This window comes from Leptidea sinapis, chromosome 7, assembly GCF_905404315.1.
Source record: "Leptidea sinapis chromosome 7, ilLepSina1.1, whole genome shotgun sequence".
Taxonomy (NCBI): domain Eukaryota; kingdom Metazoa; phylum Arthropoda; class Insecta; order Lepidoptera; family Pieridae; genus Leptidea; species Leptidea sinapis.
In genome coordinates this window covers 5,938,353-5,966,311 of record NC_066271.1, presented here as the reverse complement: position 1 = coordinate 5,966,311, position 27,959 = coordinate 5,938,353, and positions in this window count along the sequence as shown.

The window sequence follows — 27,959 nt, the reverse complement described above, 5'->3', positions numbered from 1 at the left end:
ATTTATTTTTGTGAATCTTTTTTCTACGTTACGTACGAGTTGATTTACTCTTTTCTTTTTAAATAATATTCAAATAAATCTGAACATAATTTCTATATTATTTGTGCTATATATCAGCTTGTTTATAGACAGTCGCTCAAAGAAAAATTTAAATTTAAAATATGAAAATTCAATAAACGTTCACAAAAATCGTCACCTTTTTCTCTTAATAGTAATTTTCGTTATAATAGCACTATTCAGGCATTATCTATAAAAAAAATTCAATGTTTTATTAAAAAATGGCTCGTCGTAAAACCTAGGTACTACTCCACATCTGAATATCTAAGTTATCGGACAGCCTGGGACTAGATTATGATTATTTTTATAGCAATACCAATGACAGTACAATATTGTATATTTTTATTAAAAAGAGCGCAAGAAAAGAATGCTGGGAGAGTTTCTTGCTCCTCTTCTTCTCTCAGAGCGCTATTTGTTCCCGAAGCGGTAGTAGTGTGTAGTATATTAGAAATGACATCAAAAATAATTCTAAAGGAATCAGTTTTGAGTAAATAAATGCCTTTTTATTTTCATTTTGCAACATGTAATATTGCTAGACCACTTTGATCAATCATGTCCTTTAAGCAAACAGTAAGCGATTGGAAGTTTGAAATGAAGTTTAATAACTTTAAATACGAAAGTATTTTTCGTTAGTTTTATATATAATATACCTAGATTTTATTGTGATATTCCTCTCTTGTGAAATGGATCTCTTGGTAATACGACATATTTCACTCTGTTTTTATTAATCTTATTAAACTCTTCGGCCTCGCCGTGAACCGTAAGACGTGCTTTCAAGTTAAGTTGCGTTGAGTATACAAGTGGAAACTAGCGTGTCCACATGAGTTTCATCTGATGCAAGAAGACTCTCAAGACCTAGGGAATCTACGTCATACCATCACGCATCTCACCATCGTCATTATTCTTATTTACATTCTTTACATTTTCCTATATTAATAACTCCAACTTGACTGAAATGCATTTATTTATACAAAAATAAAAAAAAAATAAATACTGGAACAATGAACCTAAAACTAAAAACCTTAAAATTATAATATAATATCTAAAGTATATTATTAAAAGGAGTCCCTTTAGCCAAGGTTACGAAAATACTGGCAGCGTTCCCCCTTGGAATAGCTAGACTAATTCTTTGTCCGAGGTAGCTGCCAGCTCTTCAGTCTCCTGTGATGTCAACTAACATTTTTGCTATTTCCTTAAAAGGCGTTAAAGCGCTAGGACCCCATGGACCAAGAGTCTCGACTGCGTCATATTCGGAGCGTAGACCCCTGTATTTAGCCGCACCAGCTCTGTTGTTAGTTCTTTGTAGATGGGAAGGGGCCAGCGTGTCTGAACATGTTGCATCAAACTCATACTTAACTCAGGATAATATTTTTAAATGTACGATTTTCTTTTCTTTTTTCTCTCTTTATTGCCATGTATAAATCCTCCATACGCTCAGGAAAAGATAATCACCACATATTATAGTTTAAGTTGTTCTTTCCCTCTTCGTTTACTATACCAGATATCATTTGTACGATAGCATAATAAAGAAGGGGTTATTAATCCCCTGGCATTTGAATATCAAGTACTTCAGTCTCCCCATTGGTAACCTGCACTTGCATTATGCTTTTGTATTCGTTGTTTAATTAAGAGAGTTGATAAAGAAAATAAGAACTTTTCAATTATCGCACCGTATATTCTTGTGGTCTTTCTAATTACAACTGTAAATGTTGATTTTACAATTAAAGATAAAACCTTCAAGTAATTTTTCATAGCTAAGTTTGAATATTATATCAGTATAAGATATTTAATAAGCATTCAATTAATTAAATGTAATTTATTATTTATTAATTATGTGGTAGAGTAATGGTTAAGTCAAAGATTTGATCTTATCGAATAATAAAACGCATATTAAGAAGTCTGAGTACTATTTTGTTTAAATTATAATGTAACACATAAACGATTAAAAAATTAATAATATTTCTTGATACATAAAAAACGTATAATTTAATATATTTCATTGGTTAATTCAGTAAAAGTTTCGTCACATCTATTTTATTTGGTGAAAGCACTCTCTCACACATTGAAAACCAATGAACTGTAGAATCCCATTTAATATTGTTTGACGATTTTCTCTTATGTTGGTTGGTAAGGTTTATTATAAATCATTTATAAGAAAAAATTGCAGTATTTTGGTCACTGAACACATTTAATATCGCTATTTTATTGTATTCTCGCTATTTGTATGTAAACTCTTACGGATTTATGTATTTTCTTGAGCTTTGACACTCGTGTCTTACACTTTTAATTTTGTGCTTCGATTAACGCTTAGTTGTGGTGTAAACTACAAGTATTGATTGATTTAGTAACTTAGTGTAAGTAAACGTAAGTTTTTGATGTTTATTTCAATTTATATTTGATACGCGTTTCTAAGAATAAGGGTTGTTATAGAAGAGCTACGAGTTGTTGCTTTAAAAGTTCAACTTTTCTTTTACAGTTATCTAATATATAAAGATATGTTAAACTAATTATTATAAATTAATAATTAAGCATGTGTCAATTATTTTAGCTAGGTATCTGTGTTATTTCTGTAATACTAACAATTTATGTAGAATTTGTTTTCTTATAACCCATATTTTTTGGAATAGATTAGAATGTAGGTTGTTAATATTTTCATGGTAAAGTATCGTTTTCTTTTCGCTTAAAGTTCGAACCAAATTGATTGAACAAATATTATTACAACACGTATGATTTAGAAATACTTTTTAGATAATAATCTTTTTTTTGTCTCAATAATAAATAAGTAGGGGTCCACAAAAAACAAATAACAAATGAAAGTGTAAGTGAAATCTGATTTAATAGTCGGTATGTCCCATGTTCACAAAATTCACACAGGCTAAGTCGAGGGCAGCCACTCGTTCTTAAAATACAAAAAGATCTGTGACAAACAATCACAAGTCTCAATCGTTTTTAGGTTTGCCTAGTATTTTTAAAAAAATTCTAGATTTGAATAAAAAATATTCTACATTTGAATAAAAAATATTCTAAATTAACAACTGAATTTCTTTATATGCAATGATTGCGGTTGAGCAGGTTATAACTTGAAAAGTAGATCCTGTATATGACGCAACAACCTGAGAGTTGAACAAGACTTATCAAGATTTACGATCGATACGTCACTCGGACGGTTGGTATGAGCGCTCGGACAAAACCCGAGATCGCGGGTTAGAGTCCCGAATCACCCATAAATTTTGATACAAATTGAATTAGTACCGATACATAAGCATTTTGAGCGCTTGCAAGTGACAGGAAAGCAGGAACATATATTATCTGATCGATGACAAACAGGTCTTAAATGCGGGAACCAAGTATAATGCACCGTGTTAAAGACACTCGGAGGACAAACAAAGTGGCTGTAAATAGAGGTAAACAACTGAGGTTAACTTTTGTTGTGTAAATCTCGTAGGCATGTTAACAATCTATATCTACATATCCAAGATGATTTTTTGCCTATTTTTAGAAATCTCCGTGATGAGTTTTAAGTTGATTGGAAGAAATATGTATTATTGATATTTGTATGTAGCAATCATCAACCACCATCAGTGATTTATTTCCATTTGCAATCACTTCAACCTCAAAAGAAAATAAATTTTGCATTCATAATATTTTAAATGCACAATAAATCAAAGAAAGGAAATAATTTTCGACGCCTTATCGTCAGTTGTTGATTGTTTAGTGTATCGACGTTGTTGAATGGACAGAGTCACGCGATCCTACCTACTTTTAAACGTAAATTCACTTACATAAAATCTCGTTAATGTAATTCCGCTGTCGTTACAAGAGAATGTGGGCGGCGGTGATCACTGCACATCAGGTAACCCGTAGGCGCGTTTGTCATCCTTTTCTATAAGAAATATATATCAAGTAAAATATTTCGGTCAAGTGGGGAATTCTGAGCCGCACTACAATTGCGCTCGTCACCTTGAGGCATAAGATGTTATAGATATGTCATAAGACACATAATAGATTTAAGGCTAAATGTATACACTTTTATAATAAAGTCACAGCCACTGTTCAGGAATTATCTATAAATAAATTTAAATGTTTGATTAAAAAATGGCTCTGTCGTAAATTATACTACTCCACAGCTGAATATCTAAGTGATGGGACAGCCTGGGACAAGACTATTTTAAAACAATAATAATGTCACTAAAAAAATGTATATTTTATTAAAAAGAGCACCAAAATAAAATGCTGGGAGAGTTTCTTACGCCGCTTCTTCTATCTCATAGCGCCATTTGTTTCCAAAGCGCTGGTAGCGTTGGAATAACATCAAATAGGCAATTTTATTTTTTTCTTTAGAATTATAGGTATTAATTTTGAGTAAATGACATTTTATTGCTTTTAACAAAAAAAAACTCAAATTTGCATTTACAATATTAGTTAGGATTAAATTGAAATAATTAAGTAAATGAAATGTAAGCAAAGCTTAAATAATATAATCTTTAATCGTAATAATTGAAAGTAATAAATTCAAATTACAAAAGTACTAGTAATATTCAATGAAATTGAATACATCTTTAACCCTCACTGTAGAAGTGTAAACTTAGAAATGCGACCTCAATCCAAAGGATTCGTTCTTAGTGACTACATTAAACTGATTGCTGCAATTAGCGAATGATCTGATTCTCGTTTTTCAGTCAACCCTCAACACCCACCCGATGGAGGCTTCAGGAAATTACTTGCGCTTTGTGAATACTTAACCACACTGAACAAATCAGGACAGACTTTCAGATCTCGTATTTAAACCACTTGAATGTGGGTTGATGTTAAGTAAGATATGGGTTTAATTATATTGAGTGGTTTCCTAATCTCACTTATTTCATGATTGTCGGATCTTAGCTATTGTGGTGACACTTCTAATGTGATTACTTTCTTACGTTCCTCTAATATTATAAATGTGAATGTAAGTTTGTTTGTATCCTATCCGTTAAGTTAAGTTAAGTTAAGTACTATTACTTTATCAGTGGGAGGCTCCTTTGCACACGATGCCGGCTAGATTATGGGTACCACAACGGCGCCTATTTCTGCTGTGAAGCAGTAATGTGTTTCGGCCTGAACGGTGCCGTAGCTAGTGAAATTACTGGGCAAATGAGACTTAGCATGGTGACGAGCGCAGTTATAGTGCCGCTCAGAATTTTTGGGGTTTTTCAAGATTCCTGAGCGGCACTGCATTGTAATGAGCAGGGCCTATCAATTACATCAGCTGAACCTCCTGCTCGACTTGTCCCTCATTTTCATAAAAAAAAATAGACTAGAGCTTGCAAAAGGACATAGGCTACATTTTATCCCGGAAACATCCGCTGTTCCACTGAAATTCACCTCATTGAGGTGAATTTCAGAATTATAGAATTATACCAATAGTAGCTTTAGTTTGCCATAGCAATCTTCTTCGAAATAACATTCATTTGATGTTGGGAACGGGAGCGAAAACGGAAAGCGGAACTAGAGTAAGTACACGAGATAATCTTCAATTCCGAATTTGATCACTATTTTTAAAAACCCTTTATCTACGCGGAGGAAGTCGCGGGCATCATCTCGTATATTATATATTTACCTGATGCTATTGGAAATTGATAATTAATATTAAATTTTATATAAATAAGAAACAACGAATTATTTATATTTAATAAATTTAAATATTAAAAATAATATATATTAAATATTTAATATATTACAGTTGTTTTTCTTATTTTTGATGTTGAAATTGCTTTAATTGTCCCTATTATTAAAACATTCAATGAAGTATTAATTTTTCTTAATTATCAATGTCTTTTAGGCATTAATTTAAATATTTGTTTTGTTGTAGCGGACTGGTCACGATTATAAACTTATTACTATTTTTATAAGTAATGTAATTTTTATCAGATATCAACCAATGTAAAGTAAAATAACACGATATGGATTATAACGTGATTTTCTGTGCCCTCAAATAACGGGATTTCCACACGATATCCTTTTTGTGTCAGACATACTGAGCAGAGCAGTACCTAGTGCGGAACTAACCTTATTGTATTGGGACTGATTTTTTCCTTTGTTATAAAATAATATTTATGTTGCTAGTTCACAAACACTTCCCATTTTTTGTTATATGGGCTTAGAGAAGGGATATCCCCGTGGACCTGCTACCTTCATTGGGTCTATTGTATGCAAACTTCTATGACCCAGTTAGTCTTGGGGATGTAATTCCAAGGTGTCAAGGATTTAAACAATTACCTTGGAAATTAATCTAGTGTGGAGCGCTTAAGATATGACAAGATGTCTCATCACTTTCCATGACAAACTTTAAATCGGGAGAACTCGTTCAGGTCTATGGTATGTACCTGTATATTCGTTTAATCTGCAGTAACTGACCAAGTAATTGCTCTCCTTAAATTATAATAAAAACCCTCAAATGTTGCAGATCAAAACGAAGATATTATAGCATCTACTGTCAACATTTCACATGATACTATGTGTTCTACTCATCAATCAATGAATGTCTACTGGCTAGGCCAAGAAAAATCACCAAAATCACCAAAGAATTTCTATATCTATTAACCTTTATTCTCCAGTGGGAGACACCTTACACAGGATGCCGGCTAGATTATGGGTACCACAACGGCGCGCCTATTTCTGCCGTGAAGCAGTAATGTGTAAGCATTATTGTGTTTCGGTGTGAAGGGCACCATAGCTAGTGAAATTACCGGGCAAATGAGACTTAAAATCTTATGTCTCAAGGAGACGAGCGCCATCGTAGTGTCGCTCAGAATTTTTGGGTTTTTCAAGAATCCTGAGCGGTACTCATAAAAAAAAACACCCTCGCGCTTTTTTGGCCGTGAACTTCAAGTACCTTACCTCCTGTACATGGTGCTATATATAGATTAGTATTATGTCTTCAGTTACGTTTGGAATTACACTATAGGCATTACTCAAGCTTTCAACCAGCGCATTGAGTCATCATGCATTTTGTAACTTGTACATTAACTAAAATAAACTGTACTGTAATGAACTGAGCTCCAAACAGTTCATTCAACGACCTACTTCCATACGATCCCTTGATTGTTTTCAATATTTCCTCGATATTCAACCGAGACAGACGCTCTAACAACATCATATAAAACCAGCTATACTATAACTTTATTTCTTCAAGATTAAATTCGTTGTATCGTCTCTATTTGGCCCGGATACATCGCAATAACTAGAAAGCCTTAATATGTTTGTTTATTTCCAATCTGAATACAACCCCATTCAATTTTACTGAGTCAATACTGACGTATATTGCATACCAAATTAGCTAAACATTGCGAACATAATATAACATATTACAACCATCTTATTGAATGTCAATAAACTCGATACTGTTAATTATGATATGAATTCGATTAATACTGTTTTCCTAGTAAGTCAATATTAAGAACCTTAATAAATAATTACTACATTGTTCTTTTAGGGGAGATTTTAAGTGATTCAATTTCACCACGGGGTTGTAATTTGTGGGCATTTTTTAGACAAATGCGCTCATGCATACGCTCTCTCACCAACAACCTATACAAAACCCGATGGACAAATGTCTCCGGCTCCGTCCAAACTGATATGTCGACTTATAAGCCTAAAAAGACATGACATCCGAATCTTGGTCGACACTCTAACGGGTCACACATCACTAAACAAGCACCTATTTACAATAGGCGTAACGGACAGTCCTAAGTGCAGGGGCTGAGTAGCCGAGGATGAAATGGTGACTCATGTAATCCTGGAATGGCTGGGGTGGCCAACCAACGGTCGCTCCAGGAAGTCTGGGAACACCTCAGGAATGTTTTGGACTTCTGGAAGGAGCTGGGGTGGTTGGAATGACTGGCCAACACCGCACGCAAAATGGACCCAACTTAGCAGTCTAATTGCGGAAACAGAAGCCCTTTATCAATATAAATACCAAAAAGTATCAGCTCTTGGTCTTTGATGAATTCTTCTTCGTATTTTCTGTGGCTCATGGGTCGACAGCATTTGAATTTGATTAAAATACAGATAAAATTCGAATCCTAATGGTTGTTGTATCAAATTTCCGAAAGCTTGAAAATCGCCATAAGTGCCACACACCACCAAGCGAAAAAATGAAACTCACGGAGACAGCTCGTTTACCGACTGAATATGAGTCATGATCCTCAGCAGTGAGCGAAACACTGAAAAGAGAAAAAAAAGGATATCATAGGGATTAAATGATAAAGATTATGCAAACCAAAGTAAAGATTTAGGTCATTATTATATTATATTAGTGCGAATCTCAGTGCTGAGCAACATATTGTTATTTTCAATTATTTTTAACCGACTTCAAAAAAGGAGGAGGTTCTCAATTCGTTTGTTACCTCAAAACTTTTGACTGGGTGAACTGATTTTGATAATTATTTTTTTATTTGAATGCTGGTGCTTCCCGTGTGGTCAATATTGTAACAATATTGATTCCAAAACTAATAATAATCTTAACTAGAGTTAGATTAATTAATAAGATTGTATAAAAATACGCAATAAACTTCATACTTTTTAGGGTATATTATATCTATTTTGGAATAGTGTTTTAGAAGTCGGTTGTTTTTTTTGTGAAAATTTTATCACTTGTAATAAAACTAGAGAAATAAAAGGTAGGGTACGAAATAAAGCCCGCGTTAAATCAGCAGCCCGCATGGAACTGAAACCCCTCTTAGTCATTTTATTAGCAACGTACAGTTTATACAACATATTGCTTGTTCAGCGGTACAGTAGGTTTGCTTATAAGTTTCCAGACTTTCCAGACCTGAGAACACTTAACACAAACATAATTAATATTATAAGAATCATATCTTAATATATTATATATTTCTTTTATGTGTCTGTTGTAACTGAACTACTCTTAAACGGCTGGACCAATTTTAATGAAACTTTCTGTGTCTTCAGGTGGATTAAAGAATGGCTTGAATTCACAATTGAACTACCTTCTAAACAGCTGGACCAATTTTGTTGTTTTTCTTCTGTGTTTCAGTGAATTTGAGATTGGTTTACATTCTCAATTCCGTCCATGAAATATAATTCTCCTGCTCATGTGTATGTTAGTGAACTCCTCATAACGGCTTGACCGATTTTTCAAATTTAAGAGGTGTGTACAGGGCAACGTCAATCCAATTCCTCTTATAGTCAGTTGAAAAGGAACTGTAGAATATAATTGTATACCACAAATTCAAGAAAGGATCGTACCATCGTATGATTTAGAGCACCTGCTCCTGCTGTTCTACGTTTGTTGAAAGAACAATTTAGTAAAAGTCATGCAAAGATGACTTTGAGAAATAATGATTAAATAACGAATTACTGAATACCTTTTGGCTGTCCCTAATAATGGATGAAGAAACCAAAAAAAAAAATACCGAATGTCGCATACGTCAGAAAATTTTAGGAACCAACTTCACCCTGTTACTTTTGTGTTATGGTGATGCGCGCGCATCTTATAATTTCACTCTCATATTTTTTTCATAACGCGCCTAAAGAAGTATAACTTCAATAACATAACTGTATATTGCGCCATCTTATTTATTTATTATTTTTTTTTTTCACTAAATCGTCAGACTTTGAGTACTTCAGAATGGTTATCATTTTTCTATCAAACATCCGTAGCGGTTTGGTATACGATAAACCATAATATAAACTTATATATAAGATAATTTATACGTCTAGATAAAGACTCTTACTGTTAGTCAACGCATGACAACAGGTCAGGCTTATTACTTTAGGGTGCGTGACAAGCTACGTCTTACACTCACGATATGTATTCACAGCTTCTACGTGTTCACAGCTTACAGCTGTCATATGTCGATCTAGACGTATGAATTATCGGGGCCTTATTCCTTGATATTTTTGTGATTCCAAGTTTACATTTTTGGTAGAAGAATTTATTTATCAATGAGTGTGAGAATATCTCCTTACATTTTATATTTCTCTATTCCAACCTGTAATTTATGCAATTAAATTTGAAAATAGCCTTGTCTCACTTGCCCTTGCAGAGTTTCGGTGACAGCTTTTAAAACAGGTTGACAGTTAACCTCTATTTTGAGGAATGCACGAACACTTACACAAAGTGACACAAAAATCGCAAGTAAGACGGAGCTTGTCACGCACATTCAATTAATAAACTTGGCCTATTTTCATCGGTTGTCTAGCAGCAATACTTGAAATGTCTTTCAATACTTGAAAACTTGTAAAATTGGTTATATCATCTTTAGTTATCGAAATCGCCATTTTTATGGCCAAACATTGAGACATTAATTAGTTCTGTTAAGACAAACTAATAAAAAAAAAAACAAACAATTTGGTTTCACCCAGGGTCGTTCAACTACCGATGCTGGTATTGACTTGATACATAATATATTTGAAGCCTGGGAGGAGTCTCGTGATGCACTTGGCGTCTTTTGTGACTTACCCAAGGCGTTCGATTGTGTTGAACACGAAACATTAGTTAGAAAACTTCACCATTACGGTATTAAAAATAAAGCATTGGACTTGATGACATCCTATTTAAATTGTAGAATACAAAAGGTGGATATCAATGGGACCAAGAGAGACTTTAAAATTATGACTGTTTCTAACCAATATATATATGAAAATTTAGTGTATGTTCATAAAAATGGCAATAAATTTCAAAAGGTATATGAAAAACATAATATTAATACTAGAAACAAAAATAAACTGTTAATACCCACTTCTAGGCTTAGTAAACTCGACAAGTCATTCATCGGTAATTGTGTTAGATTTTATAATAAGCTTCCTGAGAACATAATGGAAATGTCCCTCAACAAGTTCAAAGCCTATATTAAACATAAACTTATAGAAAAATCATATTACAATTTAAAGGATTATTTAGATGATAAGAAAGCATGGGTATGAATTGCTCTAAAAGATTTGAGCTTTAGTTACCCTTAATTAAATATAATTACTATTATAATTATGAATAATTTTTGAAAAATTGATAATATATATATACTAAAAGCAAAATGGTCAAATTATAAGTAGAGGTGTTTAGTGAGTGTTGTTGAATATATTTTAGATGAACATTTTCGTTTTTTGTTATTTGGTTTAGTTCCTGTGACGGTTTTCATCATGCTCGCTTAAATGTCACTGCTTGTGGCGGCGACGTGGGACGGGTCGTTCCCTTCCCTAAAATATGGTCGAGGGAGGCGATGGCTGGCCCATGCGTCATGCTTGTGAACGGGCGCTGCTTGCGGTGGCAGGATGATCCTGTAGCCGGAAACTCTACCTCATGGTTTTAAAATAAAAAAAAAATATTTTTTATAATTGCTAATAAAATAGTCGCTAAATACCTTTATTTATTTACGGTGTGTGTAAATTGATGCATCTACTGTACCATGGCCTGGTATTATTGTTGATACAGTAGTAGTCGGCCGTGAATGTACTCAATATCTCTTGTTTTTTACGTATTAATTTACATTTTTTTTGAGTATTTGTAATTTGAGTATTATTACCGCATCACTTTACATATATTGTAACTGAAATGATTTGTGAGTGATTGCTACAAAGAGTTTCTTGCCACTTCTTATTAAAGCTCAACCCTCAAAGGAGGTGGATATAAAAAGAAAAGTAATTTCTTTGACCTGCCTGAATAAGGTGATTTTGATTATATTACCCTAAAGGATTGAGCTTTTGATTATTGTAAGTAAAAATATAATATTAATTACAAGTTTAAGCAGAATTGTCAAATTGTAAGTAGAGGTATTTGGTGAGTATTGCATGATATGTAGGATTATATGGATGTATCAGGATTATTTTATTGTTGTTTGCTGAGTACTCGTAACAGGTTTCATCATGCTCGCTTAAATGTCACTGCTTGTGGCAGCGACATGGGACGGGTCGTCCCCTTCCCTAAAATATGGTTTAGGGAGGCGATGGCTGGCTCATTCATCATGCTGGTGAACGGGCGCTGCTTGTGTAGGCGGGGTGATCCTGTTGCCGGGGACTCGGTTTCAGATTCTTAAAAGTTATTGTGTATATACATGTGGAATGGTCATTTTTAGATTTATGTTTTCTATTTTATTGTTTTATTGCACCTTTATACTTAGCAGTAAGTATTTCAAAAGGTTGTAAATTAAGGGATTGAGGAAAATTCCCAAATAACAGATGTTTAGTGAAGATATTTTAGAAAGCGTGGGAACGTAAGTATAGTTTTGTCTCGTGGCAAAAATGTACATAATAAGTACTGAGAGTGTAAGAACGAAGTATGAACTGATGCGGGGGTTCTCACCCCCGCATCAGTCATACTTCGTGAAAGAGAAGAGAAGGTAGTAAGTAAGATATAATTGTATGGGACTCAAGCGGGCAGTTCCTACTTAACTTCGATGTACGACAGACCTCTGTCCCTTAACTCTGTCAATTTTTTCTAATAAATATACTCACTTTAAATTAACCGCCCCGTGATTCCTTAATTATAACATCTTAATAAACATTGAGTATCCTATCCAATTAATTCCTATACTACATATATATATATACGTATGGATATATTCATGTTTATTTATTTATAATCGCTTATAAAATGCTCACAGAATACCTTTATTGATTTATGGTGTGTGTGGATTATGCAGCTACTGTACTCAAGAATATAGAGCTCTAAATCTGTTAAACTCATATTTAAGCGAAAGAGTTCAGATTGTCGATATAAATGGCACACGGTCTTCAGGTAAACCTGTGGGAATAGGTGTTCCACAGGGTTCTATTCTCGGTCCTTTCTTGTTTCTTATATATATTAACGATCTACCATTTGTGGTAGATGATAGCCCTGAGATTGTATTGTTTGCTGATTATACTTCACTTATTTTTAAAGTGAAGCGATGTGCGGATATTGATGACGAGGTAAACAACGCACTCTCAAACGTTGGTTTGAGACGAATAATCTGCACTTAACCAGTAAAAAAACAAAGTGTTTACGGTTCATTACACCAAACACAGCGGAGGTACAAACCAACGTACTTATAAATGACCAGAGATTTGAACTTGTGGACACTGAGGTCTTCTTGGGTATCACATTAGATAAAAAGCTTCAGTGGAGTCCACATATTGCCCATCTAGCAGACAGACTCAGCTCTGCAGCATATGCAGTTAGAAAGATTAGAGAGTACACGAATGTTGTGACCGCTAGATTAGTGTACTTTAGTTATTTTCACAGCAACATGACGTTCGGTATATTACTATGGGGTCATGCTGACGTTGATATAGTGTTTGCACTGCAAAGTTCGTGCTATATATCAGCAGTCTCTCAAAGAAAAATTTAAAGAAATAAATATTATGACTGTTCATTGTAAGTACATTTATGAAAATTTAATATATGTTCACAAAAATCGTCACCTTTTTGCTTAATAGTGATTTTCATTATTATAACACTAGAAATAAGGGATTGCTTGTAACTAATTCTAGTAGGCTTCATAAGATACATAATAGCTTTAAGGGTAAATGTATACACTTCTACAATAAAGTCCCAGCCACTGTTCAGGCATTATCTATAAATAAATTTAAATGTTTTATAAAAAAATGGCTCTGTCGTAAATCCTATTACTCCACTGCTGAATATCTAAATGATCAGACAGCCTGGGACGAGATTGTGATTATTTTATAGCGATAGAAATGACTGTACAATATTGTATATTTTTATTGAAATAGCGCAAAAAAAAGGAATGCTGGGAGAGTTTCTTCCGCCGCTTCTTCTCTCTCAGAGCGCTATTTGTTTCCGAAGCGGTAGTAGTATCTAGTAGTATAAGAAATGACATCAAAAAGAATTCTAAAGGAATCAATTTTGAGAAAATAAATGCCTTTTATGCCTTTTAGGTGTTTTAATTATGACTAATCAATTCAACGCTATGTATGTCCATCAAACGTTTTAATAGTAAGATAACTGAATGCTTTTTTTAAATAGTTATCGATTCACATATTCTTTATGTATACTATATCAACAAGGTAAGTCTTGTTTATTTTCATAAATCATGAAAGGGTCGAATCGGATAGCATTTGGGATTGCACACTTTTCCGAATGTTGTTGTAAAACTTTCTAGAATATTCTGAAAATTATTCAATAACATGGTGCCGTTGAAAGTTGGCATTATCTTCTTAATGTCACCTGATCTCCGACGCTCACATTGTCTTGCAACTCTTGAGGAACCACTGGAGCGTTTGTCAGCCTTTGTCAGTCAGAAAAGTTTACGCGCTTTTTTTGAAGGTAACCGCTCGAATTGACAATCGTTCGAGATTTCGAGAACCAGTATTCAGATACTAGGCGATGCATTTAAAGGAAGTGTTGTCGAAGAGCAGTGATATGGCAATATTTCACAGCAAGTGCAACTAATATTAAATAGATTACCATAAAGGTGCAATGGTACCAAGCAATAATGTATAAAATTTGTTAAAGTCACACAAAATTGCAATCCTTGAATGGCAATCGGAGATTTTTATTTGAAACCGTTACCTGCGTTAGGATTTTGAATTACCAATTATAGTATAATTTAATTACATTTGTATTTGTGTGACAAGCATTTTTTATGCCGTATGGATTTGGAAATTAAGATGGACGTGGCAAAAAGCAGTTTCAAGATGGATTCTGAATAATCTTACTCCAAAGATTAGAATCTGATGTGGTACATTCAATGATTAGTTTAATAACGAGATAACTAAAAAATTAAAGAATGTTTAAAGTTAAGTGGGGACTGAAATTATTAAGCCCGCCTGAATAGACGCAACTCAATTTTGATTGAAATTTGTTTATAATTCCTGTTAAGTCCTGTTAATTCCTCTTCAAGAAAGGAGGAGATTCTCATTTCGTTGGTTTTCTTATGTTTGTCACTTCAGAACTTTCGACTGGACTGGACTGAAAACCAATTTTGATAATTCTTTTTTTATTTGAAAGCTGGTGCTTCCCGTGTGCTCCCATTATAATTAGTGCAGATCTTAGTCTTAAATTTGCTATAAGTGTGTATGCGTCAAATTTACGGATAACTCAATACTTCAAAGGTAGTTTGGTGAGAGTTTGTTAGGCCGTAAAACATGCAAGTTAGATGAATAAAATTACATTGACTGAGCAAATCCATGAAGGTAATGTGGTTGGAAATTGTTAGTAAAATTGACCTACGAGTACATGCGCTTTAAATTAAATTAGGTATCAGTTAAAAAGGAAACATTACAAAATTTATTCTCACATACTCATATATCTAACTAGAAGTATGTACAGCATTGCTAACCCTAATGGTTTTTATGAAAATAAGGAATGAGACGAGCAAGACGTTCAGCTGATGGTAATTGATACGCCCTGCCCATTCCAATGCAGTACCGCACAAGATTATTGAAAAACCCATAAATTCTAAGCGGCACTACAACTGTGTCGTCACCTTGAGACATAATGTTAAGTCTCATTTGCCCAGTAATTGCACTAGCTACGCGCCCTTCAGAATAAAACATAATAATTCTTACACATTACTACTTCACCGCAGAAATAGACGCCTTTGAGGTACCCATAATATAGCCGGCGTCCGGTGCAAAGGAGCCACCCACTTCTTATATATGCATCTTGGTATAAATGCAAATATTATTTTGTTACGCATTCAAGCATTACATTATCATCACCAACTTGTGATAATTTGTCAGAGACTACGCTACTTAGTATCTCGAAATACTTACGTGTTCCTGAGGGAGCGCGATATATTCATAAAATATAGATATTCATTAAATTTATTTTTTATTATTATATATTTAAAATCACTTATAATTAAATTAGAAGTAAGAAAAATAATATAATATTTTTAATATGTAAAATATACACCGACAAACGCTCTTGAGTAGCCACCAGTAGGAGGCTCCTTCGCACAGGATCCCGGCTAGAACGTAAGTACGTAATTCATTTAGTTCCGTTAGTAGTAGTTAGTAGTTGACAGCATACAACGAAGAGCGGCTTGAATCATCGACGTAAATTTATCTCCGATCGGCTTGATTTTTTGTCGTTGCGTAGAGATGTGGGTTCTCTCTGCATCTTATACCCCATTTATTACGGGGTGTGCTCAGAGAAGCTGTACGGGTTGATTCCAGCGGCCGAATCCCACCACCGGACATTACGTGCAAAGTACCACCCACATCACGTTGACGTCTAGCATTCCACAACTGCGCGTTTTGCAAGAAATTTCTTGCCTTGCACAGCCACTTTGTGGATTTAATTACCGGCTGAAGTTTTCCCGAACCGATACGACTTAGGGACCTTCAAGAAAAGATCATATTCCCACCTTAAGGCCGGCAACGCATCTCTTGACACCTGATGTTGCGGGTGTCCATGGGCGGTTGCCTCACGTCTCCCCATCCCGTGAGCCTCTTGCCAGTTTTCCCCCTCTTATATAAAAATAAAATTAGAAATGAAACTCAAAATTTTTTTTCATCAAACCCATTTTTGTGGGGTGGGGTATCTATTGATTCATATTAAATTAATATTAAGGTTTCTAGGATCATTTTTTCTAAACTAAATAAAATAAAATTATGTTTGTTGGATTACATAGTAAGTTGTGCGTGAAGTTATACAAATATTAAATTCGATAGCGTTCAGCAGCATATACGTAGAGTTATATTGTAATGTTTGATTTGGGTTTGTGCAAAGCTGCATTTGGCGTATCCCCATCATGTTTGGCATTCGTGCTATCTCAGGTATCCCTGTGCTTGAGACGCCCCGGAAGCCCTATACATATAACATATTCCTCACGTTTGCCAGCAAAATAACTGATGCTCAACATAATGGCTCGGTATTTGTTCTGAAATCAGTAATTTGTAAATTTTATTGGAGAAGTTATCAATATTTTTAATATACGAGTATATTATCTATCTTTGTTTATTTAATAAATTATTTTAAATCTCCCCAGGCTGAGAACTAGTTGTCGCTAGCACCTATTTTTCAAATTGAACCAAAAATAAAATTAAACATTTTTTGATATTATAATAATAGGAAGTACAACTAAATTGAAAAAACATTTAATTTCCAAAACTACACCAACAACTAACAAAGCTATAAACTGAGTACGTAAATCCTAAAGCTTAGTAGCTACATTGTTTCCCACTGATTTCAGCACAGCTGACCACAAAGGGAATAAACTTTGAAAGCCTACTTTATGTGTGGTACGAAGGATTTTCAGTGAAGTTTATTACAGCACATCGGTTATTAATCAATATAGCGGCCTTAATTAAAGAAATTGCATTTAAAAGACAATCACAGTGAGATAAGCTATACTATGTTCACATAAATAGTCAGACTATGACAAAAGATCCCTAAGTTATTTCTATTACTGTGGAGCGAATTAGTTGGAATTTTACAAAATTTAATTCTGATTTTGTTTTGTAATGAAAGTAATTAATCTTATGACTTATTATATAATTATATAAAGGTTATCAATATACGAAACAAGTTGCAAGGCGCGTGTGCATATCTGAACCATATCTCTATTATATTTACCAGTGGGAGGCTCCTTTGCACAGGATGCCGGCTAGATTATGGGTACCACAACGGTGCCTATTTCTGCCGTGAAGCAGTAATGTGTAAGCATTACTCTGTTTGGGTCTGAAGGGCGCCATAGCTACTGAAATTACTGGGCAAATGAAACTTAACATGTTATGTCTCAAGGTGACGAGCGCAGTTGTAGTGCCGCTCAGAATTTTTGGGGTTTTTCAAGAATCCTGAACGGCACTGCATTGTCATGGACTGGGCGTATCAATTACCATCAGCGGAACGTCATGCTCATCTCGTCCTTTATTTTCATAAAAAAAAAATATCCTAAAATACAAAAGTATTATTTTTAAAAATTCAAATAAAATTTCTAACAAAAAACCTTAGATCATTTATACGTCTAGATACATTAAACCTGTGAAAAGTCGAAAAATATAGACTTTCGAACTAGCCTCTATTTTGAGCAATTCACGTACATTAACACAAAGTGTCATACAAATCGCGAGTGTAAGACATAGCTTGTCATATATTAATATTTCTGGCCTGTTTTTATCGGTTGTCTAACAACAAGAGACTCTATCTAGGCGTATAATTTATCTAAGCACAAAACAAAGTGATAAAATACAAATGTCTGCTGAAGTATAAGTAAAGATTATTTCTGTTCTATCACGATCAAGGAATTTTTTTAAAATGAAAATTGAAATTATGAGAAAGAAAATAAAATAAAAGTGTTCCGAAGAAGTATTTACGACTATTCCTTCTACTGCTTCTTCTGATAAAAGGCTGTTCACTAATCAGATCAAGGAACGTTTCAAACAAATTTTTGCAACTGTCTCGCAATTTTGTCATAGAAATACTAAAACAAGTAATGAGTTAAACAAAACAAATATTTTTTTTCCAATACACCGTAAGTCAGGATGAGCCTGAATGAACCCTGCACTAGTATAACATTGTAACAGTAAGAGAACATAGATGAATCCATGGTTACACTCCAATTCTTCCTCTTCGTGGATTAAGAAATATTTTACTAAAACAGGTACAAACAAAAAAATTCCAAAAACATAATTTCTATAATAATATAATATGTTTATATGTTTGTCGTCTTTATTCTGTGGTATTTTTGCAAATTCAAATTTAGAAATTTTTGGTTGGTTAATTAATTCGTCAAAAAACTGCGATAATTTTCTGCCATTTCATATATTTTGTCCAGGTTAATATTAAATTTCTCTAAATATTTACGTGCACGTATACATGATCCAAAATATAATGTTTGTCAAGTTGTTTATTTTTTACTGGTGCTTTTACCTGCATTTTGCGAAAGGAATATAAAAGCTCTAGGGAAATTTACACCAAAGCCTGTTTATTTTGTTTAACTGAATCTACTGTCCGGATAAATGTCGCATGTAGAGTTATAACCCCCTTAAGTAAAGGCTCTTTATTACAGCATTGCGACTTTTCCTACGCATCACTAAGTATTCTATTTTTCAAATCTTTACCTACTTAAATATAAATACAGAATAAATGTTGGTAGCTGCAGCAACTTTGTCTTTAATTCCTTAGCAGTTTTGGGTTTAATTTTGAAATGAATTGTAATAATTTTGCTTATGAATTAATCTTAGTTACTTATATTTTTGAAAAAGATTCATAAAACATATTATAACTATGTTTATGTACCAAATGTTTTGAGTTTTCTTTAGAGTGAATTCGCCAGTCTTCAAACAATTCGACACGTGAGGCTGATTCTGGTGCCAGAATTTGGCGAGTCAATATCTAAGGATGCCTCGGGTAGAGACGAAACATGTGTCGAATTGCTTGAAGACAAATAATGGCGGAATTAACACTAAAGAAAACTCAAAACATTTGGATAATTATGGATTTCCGCAAAGTAACGCCTACTTCAATTAATTTTCTATATTTATCTTGTTATATAAGTAACACAACAGTAATAATTAGCCATCATATTTTATATATTTGTATAAGTATATGCAAATTATGGATTATTTTCTTTTATAATTCCTTAAAGAATTATTTACATATCGATCTAATAATTATTATTGATTTTTCAACAGCAACATTCATATACAAATGATTCATCAGTTTATAGAACCGACTGTCGGAATCTTTCACTGACTCGATATCCGCTGTCAAGCCTACTGACCCACACCAATTTGTGTTATTTCTATTAAAATGAGATCTTATCGAAAAAATAGCAGATGCTGCTATAATTTACGACCGCATCTTTAAATTGAATTAAATTACTACGTCATAAAAGTAAATTGCCACTTAGAAGATTACACAAGCCCTTAATTTCAAATAAAAATTTTTTGCAATTTAATTAATTATGGACAAATGTTTATTCAAAATAAAGGCTAGATTCATCAATCAAAAACAAAGTATTTCTGAGATACATAACAATAAAGATTTTATACGGCGAATATAGAAGAGTGAATACAATAGGTTCATAAAATATAATAAGATTGTAACCTACGGAAACAGGTCAGCGTTATAACCACAAGGTACTTTGATGCGGACAACCACAAAATATTTAACATATTTTCTGTCACAATATCTGCCAGAACGAATTTTGCTCTTAGTCTGTTGATTCTTCTGCTTGATAATTATTTAACATAAATTACCAATAACAATCAACATTTATGTTTCTTTATGGCCCAGAAATTAGGTCTTAGTTTTCCTTGTTTAATGCGCTAGACCCACTTTAATTAATAATAGAAATAATGATCCGTCTTGTAGCTTGTTTTACTCACCGCCATTAAAATATATGACGCTACACATTTCTACAAATTCCTTCACAACATTTCACCTGCTCGTCGATAAATCATTACTCATTTTATTGTGTTCCGCCGTTCGTGACTTTTCTATTGATACCTATTTCGGCTACTGTGTTAATGTTGGCACAACAAAATTTGGAGTCAGTTTACAGAATAAATGGTTTGGAAGGTTAGTTAAATGTTTTATGCTACACCTCCTTGATAAGTACCTACCGTCTTTTTGATGTGACAACTGGGCAGAAACTGCTAACTATGAAAATCCAATTCAAACCTATTAAGCTACATACAAAAAATATCTTATGCACCCATTATTTTAGGATTATTTTTGGATTTTACTATTTATTACGTTTTTGTGAAAAATTTTGTTTTTCCTTCCTCGCAGTCGCCGTGTAAAGCACTATAAATAGTACTATAAATCAGGCGGGAGAAAGTACGATTCCTATCGGGTGAATTGAGTATACGAGTACACACCCTACGTTCGACTAAACAACATTTTCATTGGTGAACAATGTACTATTTTACGAAACATACAATATCTTACATTTTCCCTGTGCTTCCCAGGGGCACAAAAAGAATAGAGGAGTCCCAGGCTCGAGGGTATCGGAAGAGGTGACCAAGGGATTTTTAGAAGTGGGGGAGTCACGTCGCCGTCTTATGACGTCAGCACAATCGGGCATGAATCGTCCGGGTTAATTACCACACCAGCACAGAATACCGGCGTGAAGTAGCGGCCTAGAGCCGATATGTTTTGCATAAATTAGTGTCGAGGACCGGACAACGTAGGGTGATCTGTGCATAATTTTGCATTGACGTATGGTTTGTCCCAGTTGGTTGAGTCACCAGTCTCCCGGATGTGGATAGCCACATACCGTCCTTATTAAATCTTCTGCTGACTACACATCCTGATAGTTACTAGGTCTCTGACGACGCCCCTTTAGGAACGTTGAATGTTAGTCAGGGGTGTAGTTCTTATCCAACGCCCACGTCGCAAACCACCAGCTACCCGCTGCATTTGGCGCTACAGTAAATTGATTCAGCAGATTGGGATAGGATGCGTTCCTTTTTTGCATTACACCCTCGGGGCAAGGTTTGTTTCCTTTGGGATGATCCTAGTACCTGCGTCGTTGCAGTAGCCGATGTGATACTACAGGGCATGGATATTTTTACACCAAGCTCTGTAGTACCAAATCGGTGGCAGATCACAGTCCTGGTTCGATGCGTTAGAAAAAACACTTTTATTTTGATGGAAATAATTTAAATTTGTGTGTTTGAAGCATGCCTTATAGCAAAATGAAGACAAGGAAACAAATTTCAAGCCAAGCTATCGTAATTAACAGTGGTGCGAATTTCAAATTATGCAAGAGAGGACAACGACTGGAGGGTGTTGCAAGAATAATTAATATTAATGAATGGTGACGCCCGCTGGGTACAACTGAGTCTGTGTAACGGTTTCGTAATTCTTTTGAATGCAAATCATGAATTCCGACAGTGAACTCGTTAGGTTTGTTAATGTAATTAAATCATATAAGATTAGATTAATGTCGCACTGCCTATGTAATATAAGGGATGTAGGAACTTGTAGTTTATTTGTTGTTAGCATTTATTTTTATTATTTTAATTCGCAGAGGATATCGTAATCATGGCTGAGACCATGGAAAACGTGGGCCTTATGCTCAATGGCCTCAATACAGCTTCCCAAGGAATAGGTCTCAAAATGAACGTGGATAAGACCTACACCTACTCCCGGAACAGTTGGGAACTGTCCTCTCGAAATTAATTAAATTAAACGAATTAAACGAGTACTTACCTCTACCTTGGAATAATAATCTAGTTGGACAGGTACAATTTTGGTAAAGATAGCAATAGACTGGGCTATGCTTGGATGCAGCAAGATCGGAACAGAAATGAGAAGGTAGGAGAACCAAAGTCACTAACATGACCGTCATGGCCGTCTTTGGCGGAGGCCTTTTTCCAGCAGTGGAAATCTTCCGGCTGTAATGATGACGATGATGAAATCTATTTCATATAAGATAGACATAGATAGATAGACAGCGATACTGCAGTCGCTTATCAATTTATGTTAGATATGTAAATTGCTCTAGTTATAATATTTCTGTGGGTGTCTTTTGAATATATTAAAGCTTTTGTCTTTTGAAATTGATTGGTTAACATTATGGGCTACTTGATGTTTATATATAAATATTAAGCTCTGTATACGCACTTTACTGACCATATACGTTAAGTATATTTAAACAAATTCGAAAGGTATTTTGAAAATAATGTTGAACTCTTCAACAAGTTTTGTCGTATTAATGTTTGTGTCATGCTTAATTAAATAATATTATCAGATCTGCATCGTCCTAAGCGTAATTCTACCAATTTTTACCATCGGACTAGAAAAGAAGATACCTTCGAACTCCCACGAGTTGGTACATGCTTGCGAGGACGTCAGAGATAGGATTTTTCTCAAATTTTTCGGATAATTTAATTTATTCAATGACTAGGATCGCACTGGATAACCAAAGCCACAGACAAAAAGTGTTGAAAATGAATGAGAGTAGCCCACGTTAATGAGGCGACTAATTTCTCTTCATTATATTTTATTAACGTTTAAATTATATAAACTTCAAACATTGGAAAAGCTTGTACAATAAATGGCATATGGACAAAACGTAGTTTCGTTAAATTGTTAAAATTTTCCGCATTTTATAGCTTGCTGACACCTGCCTGCTTGCCATGCCGTTAATGTAACTTCGTATGTGGTCACAATGTATTTTATTTGTTTTATCAAGTTGCATTCCTTTCAACTTAAGTCCCCTGTCCTTTTAAAACTATCAGGACTGCATATTATCTGAAACTTGCTTTACGAACTTATAAACATTATTTTTTAGGTTTATAAGAAATATTTTAGGAAGACATTTTATTAGAATCGCGCTTTGAAAACCCATGGGGCAATAAGTACGGATAATTTCATGTTCAAGGTCAGATCACCGAAATTGGTTGCATAAGGGCATTTTTGTCAGTAGTGTTCAGGCGTCTAAAAACATGCACGGCTGTACTTCACAACACGTCAATATTTTTCTAACATTGCCCACAATGTTGTAGTTGGATGTGTCACATTAATTTTATATACACGTAATGGAGGTTGCTCGCATCATTCTTTCTATCAAGCTTCAATTGTAATTAACGAGTACTTACATTAAACCGTTTCTACAATTTATTCGGTATTATCATTTTAAATAAGTACTCCAGTGTACGAGTAACGTACATAATTAGCGACCGTGACAGGACACGTACCAAACGGACCGGAATAGTGAATCGAGATCCGAAATTATTACACAGTTTCAAAGTCTAGCTGAAGTTGGCCAGCACAGCACCGCAGCCATCAGTCGGTCAGCACCACGCCACAACCAGCCTTCGGAATATACAACGGGAATAGCATAGAAGGACTCTAGCATCGCCGGACATTGATGAGATTTGCAACGTCACGCCGCAGCGCAGCAGGATTCACCAAGCTAAGTGCCTTTCCTTTCCATTCTATTAAATCACATCTACATCCTATCCTCTTAATCCATTTTTTGAATTGTTTTCGCTTGTGGTTGTTGGTTGTTAACCTATAAGTTCAAAGGTCAAACTTTTTACTATTGCATTATACAATTTTATTTGTTATTTACATACGTTTGTGTGATAGTTATCGTTTTTTAAAACAGTTTTTCTTAAAGCTCCCAATAGTAAATTACAATTATTTACGAATTCAAAGCAGTTTAATTGAATATTGAACTAATTTTCATTCAATAAACTTCATGTTGCGTAGGTAGTTAATTAAATAAATATATTAGTTATAATAAAATATCTCCTTCGCTAAGTGTATTATTAAAGTAAGACTGCCGTATCCTTATTCGTTGATTTCGTTTAGTGATTATCTCGCCGAACATTCCAGGCTTGCCCGTGCGTCGCTAGCTTTCCGGTACTACCTCGACATCGTGGAGTGAGGTGGTAGCAGGTGGCAGGTGCATCGCAGCCAACAGCTTCGGTCTCCTCTGCAGCAAGTACCACTAACGAGGGGAGTGAGCGTAACTTTTGTTTGGTTTATTTTGTAATTTAATAATTTTGAATTTAAAACATAACTTAATTTCTTGTTCGTGGAGTTTTATACAAACAACATTTTTTTTCTATTACGTGACGTCCAAAATCTAATTTAAGTACTATTAAAATGGGTTTAGGAAATGAGACCGAATTAAATGTTAGACGTAGTTCAGTTAAGGGTCAAGTTACTAAATTTAAGAATTATTTAGAAAGATTATCTACGTTGGAAATATTTACTGCTGCACGAAGAGCAGAACTTACGCTTAAACTAAGCAAATTCGAAACTTTATCTACGAAATTTGACGACCTTCAAAGTCAAATAGAAATTTTTAATTCTGGTCAGTTAGAGAACGAACTTGAAGAGCGTGAGAACATTGAAGGAGAATTTATTAGCAATATTGTAACAGCCCAGGAATTATTACAGTTGCATAGTCGGGATGAGGGAATTCAGGATTCAAGTAGTTGTCAAAATGCAAGTCAGTGCGCTTTTGATCACAACGAGATGGGTTTCAAGCTACCTTTAATGCAAGTGGCTAAGTTCAACGGATCTTACTTTCGCTGGATGGAATTTCGCGATACATTTAGATCATTAATTCATGAGAATAATAGAATTAGCTCAATAAATAAATTCCACTACTTACTTTCGTATTAAGATGGTAAAGCAGCTCGAATTGTATCAAACCTAGAGGTATCTTCTGATAATTACAAGGAAGCTTGGAACCTGTTACTTGAGCGTTACGACAATAAACGGTTATTGATTAGTCACCATTTAAGTGCACTGTTTAATATTAATTCTATACCCAAGGAGTCTGAGAAATCACTACGCTTCCTGGTCGACCATATAACAAAAAATCTGCGAACTCTTTCCAACTTAGGACAAACTACAGAACACTGGGACGTAATAATAATCCATTTAGTAGCTTCCAAATTGGATAATAATACTTTTGGGAAATGGGAAGAACATCGTAACGCGTTGACTACTGACACACCTAGTCTAAAGGACTTCTTTAAATTTTTAAATAATCGTGCACTAGAGTCTTTAAATCCTAATAAGACAGAAGACACCTCCAAGCATACTCATATTAAGCAGTGTCAGGAGATTACTTCTAACAAACAGAAACATAACCTTTCTAAATCATACGCGTATATTAGAAACAGCAACAATCATACACAACCTCAAGCGTCCTCATCATATCTCTGCCCGTGTTGTAATTCTGCAGACCATAGGATATACGACTGCCCTTCTTTTAAGGCAAAGAGCATAAACGAGCGTATTACTGAAGCAACTAAATTAAAATTGTGTCTTAATTGCTTAAGGTCTAGTCAGTCTGCGTTCAAATGTCGCTTAGGACGTTGTCGTGAATGTAACAAGAGACACAATACGATATTGCATCTTCCTACTAACGAAGCCGTTCCTTTAAAAAACCCCAATAGTTCCACTGAGACGCTAGCCAATTGTAGCAATCAAGGTACTAACCAAGCTCTTTTATCTACCGCCTTGATCAAAGTTGTAATCCTAACACTAATCAATCTGAAACAGTTCGGGCTCTACTTGACTGTGGGAGCCAATCTTCTTTTATAAGCTTGAACCTGAAACAAAGGTTGTCTTTAAAGGCTAATCCTATTAACGCTACAAAAATAATTGGTTTTGGCAACAATGACTCAGGCACAGTATCTGAATATTGCATTGCCCAATTAAAATCGAAAATTTTATCATTTAGTATTACTTCAAACTTTTTAATAATGAATGAACTAACGAGTGCAGTACCACAAATGTTCATAAATATTAAGTTATTTAATTTTCCTGATAATATTACCTTAGCTGATCCCAGTTTCTATCGGCCTTCTTCTATAGATGTACTCATAGGCTCAGATTTGTTTTGGGATTTAATAGGTTGTGAGCAGCGGTCATTAGGACCCAACCTTCCTAAATTACATAATTCAAAGTTGGGATGGTTGATTGGGGGTCCCCTGCGGCATAAACAAGACATAGGTAAAATTAAATCTAATAATATACTTGCAAATGCTTGTCATATTGACAACATGGAACACATAAGTAGATTCTGGGAATTGGAAGAAATCCCATCAAAATCACATTTAAGCGAAGGCGAGCAAGCATGTGAAGATCATTTTTTGAAGCACACTTGCCGCCTAGAGAATGGCAGATTTTCAGTTAAATTACCTCTTATTGACTCACCTGATTGTCTGGGCGACTCCTTCAATCAAGCTAAAAAAAGGTTTTATAATTTAGAACGCAGGTTCAGAAGGCAGCCCGATATTAAATCGCAATATGTGCAGTTCATTAGACAATATGGGGAGTTAGGTCATCTCTCTGAAATTTTATTTAATAATTTAAAACTAAGCTTATGCTACTTCTTACCTCATCATGAAGTTTTCAAGGAAGACAGCGAGACCACAAAAATTAGAGTGGTTTTTGATGCATCGGCTCGCACTACCTCTGGTCTCAGTGTCAACGACATACAAATGACGGGGCCTCAAATTCAGGACTCACTTTTCTCCATATTAATTCGAGCTCGGTTTTACAAGTATATCCTGGCGGGCGACGTTGAGAAGTTATTCCGTCAAGTGGAATTGGAAAATTCCGATCGGAATCTTCAAAAAATAGTATGGAGAGAAGAAGAGCATCAACCCCTTAGAATTCGTTTCGCAAGTGCCAGCTATTTGAGCACGAGATGCCTCTGGCAGCTTGGAGAGGACTGCGAGGATCCGCTTATTAAAACAATAATACAGCGCAATTTTTATGAAGACGACTTAATTACAGGCAGCAATTCCGAAAACGAACTCAAATATATACAACGAGCTGTGTCAGATGCATTAAAAACAGGCTGCTTTAATTTGCGAAAATACAAATCAAATTCACTTTCTGTTCTTAAGGCTTGCTGTGAAAACTCTACAGATTCTGATCTGATCATTAGTGAATCTTCAAATGCTCTTGGTTTAGGATGGAATTCTAGGACAGATTGTTTACATTATTCGTTTGAAGTTCCTCCAGCCAATGGCAAAATTACTAAACGCTATATTTTATCGTCATCATTTAAAGTCTTCGACCCGCTTGGTTTGGTGAGCCCCTGTATTATAATACCTAAATTAATAATGCAGCAACTTTGGCTTGATATGGTCGGATGGGATGAATATGTTTCTAAAGAAATAGAAAAGTCTTGGCGTAAATTTTCTAGTGACTTATTTAATCTATCTCTTATTAAGATACCAAGACTGGTTCTTTGCCACTCACCTGTTGTGACGGAGTTGCATACTTTCTGCGATGCCTCTCAAAAGGCATATGGTGCCTGTGTCTATGTTAGGTCCATTGATGGCGCAGGTAGAAAACATGTAACACTTTTATGTTCAAAATCAAAGGTGGCCCCTATCAAAGCTTGCACCATACCCCGCCTAGAACTATGTGCGGCATTGCTGGCCGCTCGTCTCTACAAGGCAGTCGTCGACTCTCTTCGGTTCCCGATAACCCGTCAGTTGTTTTGGTGTGATTCCAGCGT